The following is a 16,763-nucleotide window of genomic DNA, read 5'->3' on the forward strand; positions in this document are numbered from 1 at the left end:
AGTGAGGGAGGGAGAGAAGCTGCTCCCTCCTCAGCTCCTCAGATGATTCAGCAGGGGCGGATGGAGATGGAATTTGGGTGGGGGCCAGGAGCACAATTGGGGAGGTGGGTTAGGATTGAAACCCACAAAACTAGAGTAAATCAAGATATACAAACTTCCCACACTTGTTTAATCAAGATCGATGAATTGTACTCTGAAGAAAAGAAGCCAAAAAAATTGAAAAACATCATATCCAAGCGTTAACGCAACGCATTCATGGGAGTCCAGCATAAGGGGTAGAAGGACAGTCGAGTTTCTGGAGGTGTGAACATGAAAGACGGTGTTGAGAATCATCCAATCCCATTAGTATATGAAAGTGGGATGGTCCGGGGAACTCGAAGCAACCAATTAGAGAGCTGCCCGTGCACAGATGAGGGAGGCATTGCCCCAGTGGCTCGTGTTGACGGACTGCTAATGACAACACATTACAACGGATGAACATAATGTTTGCGTCGCTTCAGTCACAGTTGTGCAAAACAGGCGGTGAGTCAGTATGAAGATACAATTTGTACATTATGAAAGACTCTTACAGAAGCTGTCAGCCCAGCCCACTGGCCGTCCTGAGAGAGGCTGTGCCTGCAGGAGCACACTGACACATGTATAACTGCCCTGCCTGAAAAAACATGATGTATCAGGATTTGTACATCATTCATTTTACAGAAGAAAACCTTGACCCTCCGTCACCAAAGCTTTTTGTGTTCAGTTTTGGTCTCAAAGACATTTTGCTGCTGAGGGACAGAAAAGCCTCATCCTCGCTGGTGCACTGACTTAAACTGGTGTCCTTCCAGTCACATGCAAACGTCTCACATCCAGGCAACAGCCGGCTAATCAGTAAGTGGAAGCAGACCTCAGGTTGAGGTGGTTACATGCCCTGAAGGGCAGCTGTCAGAACATTAATTCAATCCATCTGAATTAGCTGTACAGTGTGTGTGTTTGTGTGTGTGTGTGTGTGTGTGTGTGTGTATGTGTGTGTGTGTGTGTGTGTGTGTGTGTGTTTGGTTAATATTGCACACACTGTGTCTTGTCATTCACCTCATATGCAACTGTGACCACTAACAGACATTGTCTGTCATTGATTGTCAGTCGCTGTTGAGCTCCTTCTTTCACTTCGTGCATGGAGATGTGTCCACGATATAGATTGCATTTGCATGAGCTGCTAATGTTAATTGAATTGAGACCTGCACAGCTGTGATGTTCGTCTTTGGTGCTCTGACACTCTCACACACACACACACACACACAATCACACACACACAGGAAGACCCCCTATCTCCTTCCAAGAAGCTCCAAAAATATGCGATTCTTAATATAAGTTAAAAAGAAAGTAAAGGTAATAACTCACTAAAGCCACTTCTGCAAAACACAGAAGAAAGAAAATAGAAACGATTTATATATTTGTTCGAAATGATTCCTTGCATGCACAAATGCTCCTGCTCTTAAAATGTTTATTAGATTGTGTCCAGATTTCGACAAGTGCTTATTTTCTTTAATCAATTTCCTGAGCCTGTTTTGATTTCTGTGCCCTGAACAATCGTCCGATGACAGATGATATTTTGAAGTGAAGTTTTCATCTCTCATCCAAGGTACGTGTCTGTGTCGGGTTTCTTTCATTCAGGAGCCGAAGAATCCAATGATACCTGCTGTGTGAGGCAGTGTAGTTATATAACAATGATGAATTATTTCTGTGGTCCGCATCAAGTCTTTGATTCACTTGTTTGCAAATTCTTTTTATTCTTCTCAGAGACACACGTTGTGAATGCCATGTCTATGATGCAGCTTTATGAACCTTCACTTGTTCCGTTTCTTCATCCTGTGAAGTCAAAAATCTTCTATATCGGTGATTATTTTCCAAAGTACTTATAATTTAACCCATAGACTATATATAAGGTTAGACGACGTGGTGGCTACCCAGGCGTGAGGACAAAGAATCTGGATTATATAGTGTATAATTGAACCTAACCTTAAAGTACCAAAGGTTTTTAGTGGTGGTTTGAATAATGCTATAGTGACAGATGATCCTACTAATCAGGATTATAACTCTATCGTGTTAATTTACCCACTTAAGGCACCATAAACCACAGCTAGCTGTTGATTTCTCTTAGAGGGCAGCCACTGTGTAAAACGACCAGATGGAGACTGAGAGAAAAACATTCTCCAGCTAACAGCACCAAACCAGAGACAGCCTTTGACATTTATGCTCTAGTCAACAAATGCTGTGTCCGGATATCAACCCCGCTGAGGCAGAATTTTCTCTCGGCTCCGTGTCCTCCGCAGAGGTCCGGGGTCGGGTTGGGGAAGAGCACGATTGATTAGCTCTCGAACAGCATGGACACTTGGAGTTAACCAGGCTTCTGCTGCTGAGATACTCTGCACAAAGGCTTCCTCCTGGTGCAGTTGTGTTTTGTCAGCAGAGCTACAACACTGCAGCTTTGCCTGTTGCAGACTCCGACAGTCTGCACCTCTGTCTGAATTTGTAAGTGTGAGTTTGGTTTACTTCAGAATGGTTAGATGGCCCCGGACGATAGGGATGTGGGCTACATCCTAGTGTTTACTTGTCGTTCACTGTACGATTTGGGCACATATTGAAAGTGATAACATATAATATCAGCCATCGGTGCATATTACAGATATATATTACATTACATTTCATTTAGCTGACACTTTTATCCAAAGCGACTTACAATAAGTGCATTCAACCCAGAGGGTACAGACCCAGAACAACAACATATAGACGCAAGTGGACTATTGTCAGCATTAAAAATGGCAACCAACCCATTTTCTGCTGCTACAAATTAGCCCCTTGATATAACGTAAAGGAATCTCACCAATGTCGCATGTTTTCTTTTCCTCCTCTGCCTTCACTTTCCTTTTAGACCCTGTTGTGTGAACAATACGTGTGTTTCATGGCTGATATGACTATAACAAAGCTCCTGGCAGCGAGGTAGCGGCATGGGGCCTCGTTACAGGTTTTCCAACCATGGTGTTGTTACAGTCTCCTGTACATAGGCCATCATAGAATGTTAGGGGGTTCTCATGAAATGTCAATGCCGTGGACTGACGTAATCAGGCATTTCGCAAAGGTCCTCTCTCGGTTCGGAGCTCCCAACAATCGCTTGGAGGTTCTTTTTTCACACAGATTTCCATTAAACTCGATGGGGGGATTGGACATGGGTCCGGAAGGAGCTTTTCTTTTGTCCCTTTTGGACATAGGGAGATAGTACGGTGCCCCCTTCACTTCACAGCATTACATTCATTACAATATTTTTGCGTCACTTCACAATACATTGCATGACCACGCAAAAGTTTTGTGTTATCTCGCAATAGTTGCCTATTCACATCATGCGACATAGTCATTTCATTAACTGCATAACTTTGAATTCATCTGTACTTGTGCAGTTGTACAGAAACTCATTCTTGTGGAGAGACCTAAGTTAACTTATACTACTTATATCACCATGCCTATTCAGCAGTAGTACTATAACAGCGTATTTCATAACCAGTTCAAAGTAAATGTTTGTGATGTGATTTCCCTTCATCACAACTTCATGATTTGTCCATTAAAGTCGTTTCCGCTTCTTCATTTCACCTTTCTAATCATTTCTGAGAGGAGATTTCCGCCAGACAACACAACAACATCGGAGTCATAAGAGGAAAAAAATCAATTCAGAAGCTTGGATCTCCATTAATGAAACTATTACAGTCCAACTCCTACACGATGTAAAATGACACAGGAGGCTTATCTGTAAATTGGCTGCCGGCTCAAATTTATTTCCTGTCTGTGGCTCGGCTCTGGGGGGAGAGGCCACACACAATGGACAAAAAATTCAATTTGCAAACATAGTTATAAGTTAAATGACCTGAATTTCCATTGACTTTGAAAGCATCTTATTTATGGATGTCATGTAGATGCACAAAATGAAATTAGAATTAAAAAAAATGGCGGCTCTGGAGATATGAGGGATGAAGACTCTCTCAAAACGTTGTCAACAAAGGGATGCATCTTCATATGTATGTGAAATAACTTGTAGAAGAAAAGCATTTTTATTATTTGAAGTGGATCCAAGTAGTTATTTTTGGACAGAAAACGGCCTGATGGATTCATTTGTCTAATTTTTCATCTCATCTATAGTCTCCTTGGGATGCATAATCACACCCGTCAGCATCTCTTGTCCTTTGCTGACTGTTCCTTCCGAACAGCCACTGTGGCAGGAACATATGGCTTTTGTTGCTTGACAGTAATCCTATTATCGGTGACATTGTTGCATTAATAGAACCCATTACCATAGTAATCTCTCCTAATGCCCCAGAAAGGCGCTGGTAAGGCGAGACGTTTTACAGTTCGCCTGTGACCTCCTTGACAAAAACGTGCTTACAAAGAGGTTTCTTACAGAAATCTGACACTAATTAGACTTCAAATTCTGACCTATGTGGTATATTTATAATTTAATGATTTCAAAGATCTTCCAACACAAAAAATATACATCTTATCCTGCCAGGCTCAATTTCGTGGTGTATATTAGCTCTGTTTATATCCATTTTAAATGCACATTGGGTCTTATGAACAAAAAGTTGGAGATTAGCCACCGAATCTTACACACAGATCCAGAGCTACACAAGAATATTGCAACTTTTGCAGTTTCAAATGACAATATTGAGTAAAACAACTGTACAGCACTTGGGTGAATGAGGTTAGAAAGAGCTTTTATGAAACACAGGGAATAAAACCACACAGAACAAAACAGGACGAAGCAAAAATTAAAGATCAAACACATTTATTTTATTCTCTTGTGGGAAAGGTTGCATCGTAGAGACTTTTATTTTTAGACAGATCAAATGCACCTCTGCACCAAATCCAGCTGAATCGTTTCTGCTGACGCTGCAGTTTCAGGGCCTTTGCTGTATATGCAATGATCGTGTTCAGATCAATATGTCATCTTAATCACATTAACAGATCCTGACTCTGTGTTGAAACATCGTAAAAAGAGGTTTCTGTGAGGAGAGATGCGGGTATTCATTCATTTAGCTTTCCTTGAACTTACACCATGTTATCTAGAAGAGCAAACTGATTAACCAGACTCTAGGTTATAGCAGAGGCTGTAATTAAATCCGTAATTTCTCTTAATTGCTCTTTCGCGATTTTCTGTTTCTAATATCAATCACTGACTCGGATGTGAAGCTTGAGAGAAGAGAAAAGTTTCATACACAGTTGGCACTCATGTGGAAACGGTGTCTAACCGGCGCTGGTCTCGAGCTTCTACCTCATTACCCTACGTTTAACACGACGTTGCACATTTTTCGTCAGGTCTGCTTGTTCCAGTCGGTGGCTTCTTGATTGCAGCCGCAGCTCAAACAGAATAATCCTGCTTTCGCCGTCGAAAAAGAAAGAAAGTCTTTCATCTCCCGCTTAGTCGACTGAGCCCTGCGCCAAAAAAAACAATCATCACAAACAAGTGAGCGACATTTCCTCGTGCACGTAAACACATGCAACACCTACACGGGCATAGTACTCACATGCTCTTGCCTGTTAAATGAACACGCAGGGTATAAACTCACTCTGGTGCCTGCAGCGTTTGAAGTGTGAAAGCCTGGAGAGCAGATCTGAAGTCTGCAAACAGTTTGTGCCGCTACAACAATTACTTGATAGTGTTGAATGGGCGTTCATCAGGATGTGAAGGGCACCTCGTGCACATGATATACTATCAAAGCAGTTTTAGAGGTTGATGGCTACAGTATTTCCCCAAACTCTGAATATATTAATCTCTATTTCCCTTGTGATGGCAAAATACATGCAGGATAATTTGTTCACAACAAAATACACACTAAGACGGAGCATGAAATGAACCAGTGGAACAAATGGGTAGCATGAAATCCATCCAGATGTCTCGTCTGACACACAATGTCCCAGTGCTCAGTCGGAGCACCTGTCCGGATCCAGTGCTTTGTTTAAATGCATCAACCTCAACAGACTCCTAACAAGGAAGCATCCAGAGCTCGGTCAGACTCCTTTGGTCGACCTGACATGGACGAGGTTGAATTAATGTTTTGTAAATTGTTTTTTGTTTTTTATTAAAAGCAGCGGCATCGCAAATGTCCCTGTTGGAACAGTGGAACCTGAACTACAAGGTTTTCAGGCTTAAGACGAGTCTGACTTACAAAGCGTCCTTTTGTTATATTGTCCATGGATTTCTGTTTGAAGAGAACATTTTAAGATAAATGTGGTGGCTCACAAGGGTTTTGCTGAGTGAGATGACACACACACACACACATACACACACTCACACACACACACACATATTCATCCACAGGCTTCCCAATGCAAGCTGGGGAGAGGAGATAACGGCTGGGTTGTCGGTCCGTGAATGTAGTGATATGTGTCCATGAGTATAATGTAGATATATGAGGTTATAAAGATAAAATATTGATGTGGGTTCTCACATGGCATCTCAAGTATCAGACACCTTTATTTGATCTGTGAAAAAGGTTAAAATGTATGTTTAGTATGAGTAAAACGGCCATTAACTACAGATCTAGATTGTACAGGATTGAGTAGTTTTTTGTAATCTATGTTTTATCGGTGGACTTTAAAAAAAGCTGGATGACACATCTCAAATTCGTCCCTCTATCCAGAAATTAATCAAACATGTCCTGAATACAAACGCTGCCTTCTTGCGCCAATCCATCCCAATCTTATAGCATCAAATAACTAGGTAAAACTCAATTTACCTGAAAAAAGACACAGATGGGCTGAACAGGAAACATTACTACTGGTCTCCAAGTCGAAAAAAGGTAGAGTGAATTATAAAGCCAAACAGGTTTGTTCACGTCAGGTGAGGCAATATTCAGTGTGGATAAATTGCTTTTTTTGGTCTTTTCGGGGGAAATTTAATGAAATAAAAGCAGTTTAGAATGAACTTAAACGTCTATGGGCTGTTTATAAAAGAGCAGCAGGAGATGTGGCTGCAGCTGAAAGACAACCGCTTTGTCGAGAATCACTTCAACCAATCATTGGGTATTTTAAAAATGGTCACATATAAAGTTACAGACGTCATTTGTTGCAGAAAATTGCTTTTCTTCTTCTTCTTTTCTTTTTTTTTTGTATTGTGCTCTTTTCCATTTTCTTCCTGCTGCAGGATTCATGATTATCATGGGCTCAGTGCCATTTCCTGTCATGATGAGGAGAAGGAACTTTTCCTCCGGGCCTGCTTGTTTGACAGGGAGTGCGAGCTTAAGTGTCCACACACACACAGACACACACGCACACACACAAACCAGTCCATCACCATTTTTGTACATCTATCTTAGTGAGGACACTCACTGGCATAATGCATTACCAAGCCCCTTACCCTGACATAAACAATCCAAACTGTATACCTGACCCTAAACCCTAACCCTACCCGAATCCTTACCTAAACCTAATTCTAACCCTAGAACCAATTCTAACCCTCAAACAGCCATTTGAAGGAATGAGGAGCACCCAAAATGTTCTATAATAGGCTCAAAATGGTCCTCGCAAAGATATCTGTACAAGTACCACCGCCCCCCCCACACACACACACAGACCCCCACACACACACATACGCACACACACACACACACACACACACACACACACACACACACACACTGGGGAATCCTGCCTCTATCTTTACAGACAAGTGACAAACCCACGGTCAGACAATGAAAGACCATCAATACACCTGAGAGCCCATCTGGGGAAATCCATAGAAGTGAACTGGGCTCACATTCCCCCCCCCCGCCTCGTCGCTCCCCACATACCCGAACAACATCATCACCAAGCTACAACCGATCGTGGGAGTTTTAATGGAGAGCACGTTGTTGTAGAGACGAGTAGTAAAAAGTGCGCTGTAAAATATTCATGCCTTTGGACGTCGGGGGAATCCTCTCGAGTGTGCGTCTGCTGGAGCGTGTGCGACTGGGGTTCTGCACCTTGCATAACAAGCTCTCACCCAAGGATATCATTATGTGGTGGGCTTTGATAAGGAAGCGCCCACAGAAGACCTGCCACGACCCCCCCCCTTGTGGTTACCCATTTCCCTTCGGAGCCTTCAACACGGAGCAGCCCAACAGCTCATTATCTGTTGCATTACACTCTCCTTTTGCTGGAACCTGTGATATAGGCCTCTCTTTATTTGCGTGGAAATGCAAACCTGTGATTAGATTCTTTGTATATAAACGAAAAACTGTTTATTCCGTCTCCAGCTCTTCACATTTCAGGGCCGAGTTAGAAGTGATTTAACTTTCCCTGCGTGCATCAGCAGCGCAGACATATTTATTGCTGCCTTTTAAACACTCTCTGCAAAACACTCATTGTGTTACACATCATTTCGAACAGTGTGGGTGTGAGATCACAGTGCCGCCATGTAGGTCACAGCAGATATGCGTTATTCTGTCGCTCCAAGGCAAACCCACATATACACACATATACACACGCATAGACTGAATATAGGAATAAGGAAATTCAGTGTTTGAAATTCAGCCGCATGAGTTGTGTGCTTTTGTCGTGTCTTGTGATCCACAGCAGGAAACATGTGGCATCTGTTTGGAAGTGATGCTGGAGGGGAACGGATGCGGGCTAACTGGATACTCATCCATGACTTTCTGTTTACCTGCTGCAGTTTATGTGTGAAATTACATCCACGTTCACTTGCTTGGCACTTTTTCTCCAAATAGCAACAAAGGGACGACACTAAAGCTTCAGCACAGACTTGATAAATGTGGTCATTGAGAAAAAGTGAAGGTGATCAGGGCAAGAAGTGCAACCAAATAAAAGTAAGTGCTACTTATTATGGTATGTGAGGTGTATATAAAGACAGACGACATGACCGCTCCCTTAATGTTAAGCCAAATTGTCTTGATTGACCCCTGGTGGCTGGCTTGAGTATCGGCCATAAACCCTGCCTCCTCCGTGTTGGTGCATGGGACACAGAATATTTCTCAAGTGCTGTTTTTGTCATGTTAGGAAGTTTTTAATCACAATGATGTTCGGCCATGTGCTCACTTTTCCAGTAGGTTTTGTTTCAAATAGTTATTCGATGCTATAAAATGTGTGAAATGTCTTTATTGACAGCTGATATACTGACTCATGGTTGGTCGGGCGTGTGTGTAGGGGGGACCTCAAGACTTATTGTTCAGTGACCAAAGATTTGTCAACATATATCTAATTGTAATAACTACAGCATTATTCATTTTTAAAGGTAGGGACTCCTACACAAGCCTGTGCTTTAAATACACTTCTGTGTGCTCTAAAGCCTCTGTTATCTATCTATTTTCTTTGTTTTACCGACAACTGGGGATTGCACTAAAAGAGAAGGGTCACTCAAAGGTCCTTGAGATTCGCTTTTCTTAAATAGGCACTCTCAAAACTGGAAAATTGTGCAGGGACTCTGCAAAACATTTGTATTGTGTTGAATATCATAAATATCATATTGTGTATGAGTGCCAACATTTAAAACACTATTATTAAATGTGGGGACGATCGCTCAGCCTATTAACAAAAATCAATTGTTAAATTCAACAAGACACAGTAAACATTGTCCAGCATCAATATCCCCGTCTCTGTAAAAGCCTTTAAAGATCATTCGTTTCAAGTGGATCTTTTTCTGTTTTCTATTCACCCTTGAAATAAATTGCAATCTGTTCTGCTGCGGTGCGTCCATGTGTCTCCCTGCTCACATTGTGTCGCAGTAATCGTTCTTAAGCCGTAAACCTCAAATGGTTGGTGTAAATAGTCCAAAGAGAGAATATTGAGTGTTTTTATTTTTTATTTAAACAGACCTGAGAATAGGTCTCTCTGGTTTGGTAGGGGACTGAAGGAAAACATAAAGACTGTATATAAAGATGGATGATGCTGATTGGTTGATGGAGACGTGGTGCAATGTTACGTCTATAGCCATCATGTCGTCCATCTTCATATACTAAAATACAATAGTTGTTTGGTGTATTTATCTCAAATGCCTCAGGTTTGAATGTGAACAACTTCAAATGTATTGATTTCAACTAATTTCAAATAACATGTATCGGCTACTTGCCGATTGTGATGCAGGCGTGACAGAGAAATAAAACTGATGACTGACTGCAGCAAAAACTGCAGAGTGGGTTGCTGTGCAACGGATTTGGAGATATACCCCCCCCCCCCCCCCCCCCGCCCGCTTCAACACTGCACTAAAATGTGTTTCTTAGTGTGCATGAACGCCAAAATGTATCTGATATGCACTTTTCCAAAGCTACAGTTTGACTCACTGACTGAAACCTGCTGGACCTTTTTTCAGAGTCATATGGTGAAGACACAAATGTTTTTCATTTCAACAAATAAGATACAAAGTGTTTTATTTAATTTACCAACCCCATCTTTAAGGAATGACAATTGGAGTAATCTTGGAGATGGTGAGATCTAAAATCCAATAACTGTTTGCTCATAAGAACGATTTTCTCACTTACAGTATTCTGCAGGGAAGCATCTTTCTCATGAAGCTACTATTTATTTATCTGCTGTGGTTTGAAAGAGCAAACATTTCTGAAAAGGCAGCAGTGAGGAAGAGCTCGACCCACGGTCTCTTCTTCACACCACTGTGAAACGTAAGTGCTGTGGGCTGTTCGTTCTTTTGTGTGTAGCTGCCAACCTGAGGAGCGGTTAACCAGATGGCTGCAGCAACAACAAACATTTCTTCTCGGGCATGATGAAGTCAGTAATTCTCAGAAGTGTTTCTTCTTTGCGCACAATGTTGCGTGATGAGGAGTTGGCGGAGACATTCTCATGTTGTTTACTGCGCTGCAATTGATGTAGCTGCCTCACTGAGTGCCGAGTCACTTTCCTGGAAGGCACGTGGCTCCCCCTGCAATTGCAAGTGTTTCACCTGTCGGCAGTCGTTAAAGTTATCCCCGATCCATTCTGCTCCTTTTCCAATTCAAGCCTAAACACAGCAATTTTTTAATTTGAGTTGGATCTGAAAGGCTGTTTCTATTTACGGTGCGTCATCTCTCAAAGAGGACACCGTGTTGAAGAGGTCAGGATCCTTCTGGATTCAGAGGAGAAGATGCTGCCAAGGTGAAGCTGGTCTGTTTCCTCCTGCTTGCACAATGCACAAGAATTACATCGATTTATATTGAACTTGTGTTATATTTCTATTGATGAGAATTATATTGCAATAATGACCCACATTGTTTTACTGCCCAGCCCTCTCCCACGTGAATGTGATGCACAATAAAAGACTGGTCTCAATAAGCCGGTGTCTTTCTGTCCAAACAGATGGACATGTAAGTTTGAAAATTTGATGGAAGCCAAAGGACATTTGGCAAACTGGACTCCACTGGGGTATTATATTATAAAAAATGATGTTGGCTTTCAGAACAAATTAAATGAAGGAAGAATGATTGTGTCTCAAGGTTACATTCGTCTTGACTCTCCGTCTGCGCCCGTCATTTCGTGTAAGATTAAGCCTCCATCATTTCTACGTGTGTAAGCCTGAATCTTATATATTGTCCGATGAGCCAGATCCATGGTGCTTTAAATCACCCCGCAGGTTCTTTTGATTTAGTTGTTAAAGTAAATGATTTAATTCAATTCAAACTGATAATAAACAGAATTGAATTATGGCCCATGAAAATTCTGGGGAAATTAAACTAGTGCAAGAAAAATCACATCTTACCTCCTTTCTCAGAATTCAAATTTTTCATGCACCGTGTAAGAAGATGAATTACACAGTTAGCGGTGTACTGGTGTGCAGGAGCTTATAATCAGATCATTTGTGACCCAGTGATGCACCACACTAAGAATTATTTTTGATTGGATGTGGTAAACTATGGAATATGCATCACTAAAAAAATCTGTGGGTAAGTGTGTGATTAAATACACACATAGTGTTGAACACATGCATGCACACATCATCTGAAGCAGCACTAAAACCTGCTTTTACTGTGTTACATAATTTTCACTAATGCAGTTTTCATTGCAGCAACTGAATTGTAGAAAAGAAAAAGCCTTTCACTTTCAGTGTCATTAAAAACAAACACACTTATATTAAAAAGCTGCTTTTCTCTTTCCTCTCTTGCCTGATGGTCGATCGTGCTGGCAAATATATGACAGTAGGTCTGAGTCTGCGGGAGGATGAGACTCAAACTGAACAGAGGCTTCACTTAAACCCTTAAATTTATAGATATTAAATTACCCCTCTCATCTGGCTGAAATAAAATCCTTGATCTAATTCAGGAATGCAGGTTTCATTATCTTTGTCTCATGAGACTTGGAGTCGTATTCAATTTGGAGACAGATTGGAATGAGCGTGAACTGCCTGACAACAGAAATTGCATAATATGAAACAATTATTCATTATTTATTTTGGGGTATACTTGTGTGCTCACATTATCCAGCAATGTTTCCGGCAACATTCTAACCCAGAGAAATCCCAATTTTTTTCCGGGTTATCCTGTTTTTCAATTTTGGTCGCATCATATTATAATATATTTATATATTATTTAGATATATCATATCTGCTTTACCCGTTTCTGTCCTACTGTGAAACGGGTTTTCATTCCCGTACAGATACAATCTTGATATCACCCAGGGGCAGCTGGTGAACAATAAAAATGTCAAGCGCCTCCCAGTTGACATCTTCACAAGCTGAAATTAATATTGTGTCCTATGAAGTGCTGTTCAGTGCAGTTCTAGAAATCTGTCTCTTAACAACACTTCATCAAATGGTGACCCCTCCTTCACACCTCTCGCTGTACACACTACGTCTTCATTATCTATTGCTCGGTTTCTCCATCTGTCTTCCTGTCATCTCTGAAATGATTTAGCTAGATTAAACCCCTTTCAGCTTTTTTATTTAATTCATGACATTTCGTTACTTATGAAAGCCTCTTATTCTTTATTTATGGGAGTTCAAAGACGGGTTACGATGGTGTCACACAACCCACTCTCCCAGAAGTGGTGTCACGCATAAACATTCGGAGTCATTACAATCAAAACGTGTTTACAAAATTCATATTCACCTTTATTTGCTTAAACTTAAAAAGTAACTGTGTTGACAAGCTCCTCGGGGAGGAATTATTTTCCCTTTATTTTGATTTTAGAGTCCAGAACTGCGTCGCCCATTCTCAGCCAATTTACCCTTATTCCCATTAGTGACCCAAAGGGAACCACAGAAAGCCCACTTGGGTTTGACAATGTGAGACGTCCTCTCTGGTTGACCCGAGTGTGCCCCTTACACATTCATCTACTCCCCTCATGTCTTATTTTTTACACCAAATCAATTGCGACTCGTTGGTAAGTAGTCTGTTAGTTGTTACTATGAATGGGGAAACCCAGTAAAGCCTGGTAAATGTCCTCATAGAGGCATCAGAATCCTTTAATTAAGAGCTGCCAGGCTGCGGACACACACAAACACACATTCCTCGAGTCCTCATCATTATGCAAATGCAAATGAATAGACAGCACCTCTGTGGTGATAACACAAAGTGTACAAGGAGAGTTGTACATCATCATGGCCCGAGTGGGAGGATGGAATTATGCGTTGACTGACAGTCTGAGGGATTATGGAAACTCATCAGTGTCCTGTCAGTCATTAAAGCAAAAGGCCAGAGCAGGAGCTGGTTTCCAGGCAGCTTCTGTTTCCAGATGCAAACATCCACCCTAGGCTTCTGTTATTACACCTTTGTTCAAAAAGGAATTAGACTCATCTGTCTCTCAAATGACCATGTATTGTTTTTGCCGTGGTTACTATGTCATGATCATACTAAATGAAATGTGGGGCTCAGGATTGCGTAAGTATTTGTTTCTCACCAAAACCATTTGTCATCCTGTATCATCAGCAATTTAAAGCCAGACGTGAATTAATGTTGTTAAAGTGGATGAAACCACATGTCGATCATGTGATGTTGCTTTCGCAGCCCTAAGCAAAGAGGGAAATAAACTGACAAAGGTCAAACACAGATGCCTCTGTGCATGATCATAGACTTTTCAGATTGTCACCTGGCGGCTGCCTGCAGTACAGGTCCTTGACTCCGCCTCCTCCATGCAAGTGGATGGGACACGGACCAAACTACAGAGACAATCATTTTGATTTATGTCCAAGTGCTACGTTTTCTTTAATTTGATGACGTGATAACTGGACTTGCTACCATGGCGTTTGTTTTCTGGATTCATTTCTGGATAGTGGGAGGATGTGGAGAGGCGTCATCCATCTTTATATACAGTCTATGAGCAGGGTGAGAAACAAGTTACGTCCCAGGTAAGAGAGTTTGAGAGATAATGAATTGTTTAACACATTTATTATCCACACTGTCACATGGCAGCACATTTGGTACTGTGAGTGATGTCAGTCTGTGAGGGAGCTACTGAGGAATCACAGCCTTGTTATTCCATGAGCTCCGCTGCACAGGTTGATCATGGAACCTGTGTGAAAAGGCTGTGGAAGTTAAAATGACCATTCAACTTTAACTTCAACATTTTATTGTTTGTATTGAGAAAATCTAGTTTGTGACAAAAAAATTCACACAATGTCATGCTTGTTAGTAAGTTGTTCAACTCGGTGCTGAGAGCGACAGAGTGAGAGAGTGAAAAACACAATTTTTCATTCACAATACAGACAACTACTTGACACTTGATTACATAAAAGTGTGAGTCAATGTCACAGCTCGGCCGGGATCAAGAACATAACAAGCAGTGGTCAAAACACACAAAGTCAGATGAACTGATTCAAGTATCCAAACACAAACAAAGAAACAAAACGGTCAGTGAGTTTAGGGACAATACACAAACACAGACAGGATTGAGAATCAGAGATGACACATTAGTATGGAAAGCATGGAGTCTCAAAACTGGCAACAAATGCAGCTTTTGTGATCTGAAAATAAATAGACGTAGAGATGTGTAATTTGGGTTCACAGCCATTGCACTGTTTCTGTCATTTGGAGCCAGTCTTTCCAGTAGCGATCGAGGGGTTGGAGCCATGGCTGTGAGGTCCAGTTGTTGCACCCCCTCAACCAATCACAAGTCAGTCTCAGCTGTCAATAATGAAGTTTCACCCCATTTTCACAGGATCAAATAACTAATGAAAACCAAACTCCCCAGAGAAATTTGCATATAAAGAGGCTACGATGCAAAAATAATCAGAACAAATGCAAATCAATACTACAAAAAAATAAAACATAGTTAAATAAAGCTCTAGTTCCAATATGCATTAATGTATATTATTATGACTGATGTTTACAACTAACATTTGGCCAACAAATAGTCCCCAGGCCAGCACTGAGGCTAATTGCCCCATGTGAATAAAATACTGAAGTCTGGAGAAAAGCTGGAAAATGGCTTATTAACCATCTTTAAACCTTCATGTAAAGCCCTGAAATAAAATACAACAGTTCAGATCAAGTCTTTCAGGTCCACTTCCTCCGACATCACTTTTTCCACCACCAGCAGTTACTGTGTGTGGTGTGTGTGTGTGTGTGTTGTTGTAGTGGAGGCAGCCTTATCCTCTCCCAGCAATCAGCGGGGAAAGAGTCCGCATGGATAATGCAATCGACAGAAAACCACCACAGTCCCTGTTCACATGATCAGCAGGGGGAGAGCAGGGGGAGAGCAGGAACACAGGGAGACATTGCATTCATAAAACATTCATTCAGCACCTCGTTGTGCTGGAGAGACGCCACAAGCTGTGAATAAGGATGTCAGATACTGTGCATGCTATAGTGGAGGCTTTGGAGGATGGAACCAAAGTGACGTGAGGTCAGGTGCGTCCAGCATTTGTACAACAACAGGTCAGAAGTGTGTTGTGAGTCACAACTGCTGAGGTCTTACACAACCCTAACACTTCATCCAATCAATACTGTGACGGTCTTCATCACCCGGAGGTGCACTGACAGTTTTTGAGCCATGCGAGCACACGGGGGTTTTATGTGTTTTTGTGTGTGTGTGTGTGTGTGTGTGTGTGTGTGTGTGTGTGTGTGTGCTGTTGGTTTTTTGTTGTCCGATCCTCGAGTGTCCCCGTGCTTCATCTGGCCAGAGGGTATGTGGACAAACACATTTTAGACGAAATGCTTAGAGTAGCCACAGTGAAGCAGTTTCTAAGAAGTAGAGATGAAGCTGTGCCTGAACCTGTTCTGACCCATTTTAGCTACATGTTGTTACAGACATGAATGAATTCTAACGACTGAGTGTTCCCCTGACTTTTCCTCTAGCACAATGAGACTGATGTGTTTGTTTTTAAGCAATTTCAAACCATTTAAGTTGTACTTATTCACATAGAACATTAATAACCACAGAAGTGGAGCCAATGCGCTCAGATATCATGGCAAGATGTCGGCCTAGTAGGTGGGGATAAAGACTTAATCAGATGCCAGAGAGGGAACGTTGTGAGCATGCTCAGTGAGTGTATTCTTATTTGACAGTGCTTACTTATTTGTCCCCTTGTCCATGTCCTTTGTGGCAACTGTGGGCATTTGTGAAGTAAGCTGTTTCCCAGATGTTCGGTGTTACACGTACACACAGATACAAGTGGATTTTCAGAAAATCAGTTTGTTGGTGGATCAGAGGCTCAAACGCAGCTCATAAGGAGGAAAACTATTCTGTGTGAGTGTAGACAGGGCATGAAAAGACTGCATTTATATTTGAAATTATCGATTGAAGCGCAGGACCTGATGCAGACTGAAGCTCGGGGGCAGCAACACAGAAATCTTTGGTTTTTAGACAGGAAGGGGCGACAGAGA

The sequence above is a fragment of the Platichthys flesus genome, chromosome 18, assembly GCF_949316205.1.
Source record: "Platichthys flesus chromosome 18, fPlaFle2.1, whole genome shotgun sequence".
NCBI classification, from domain to species: domain Eukaryota; kingdom Metazoa; phylum Chordata; class Actinopteri; order Pleuronectiformes; family Pleuronectidae; genus Platichthys; species Platichthys flesus.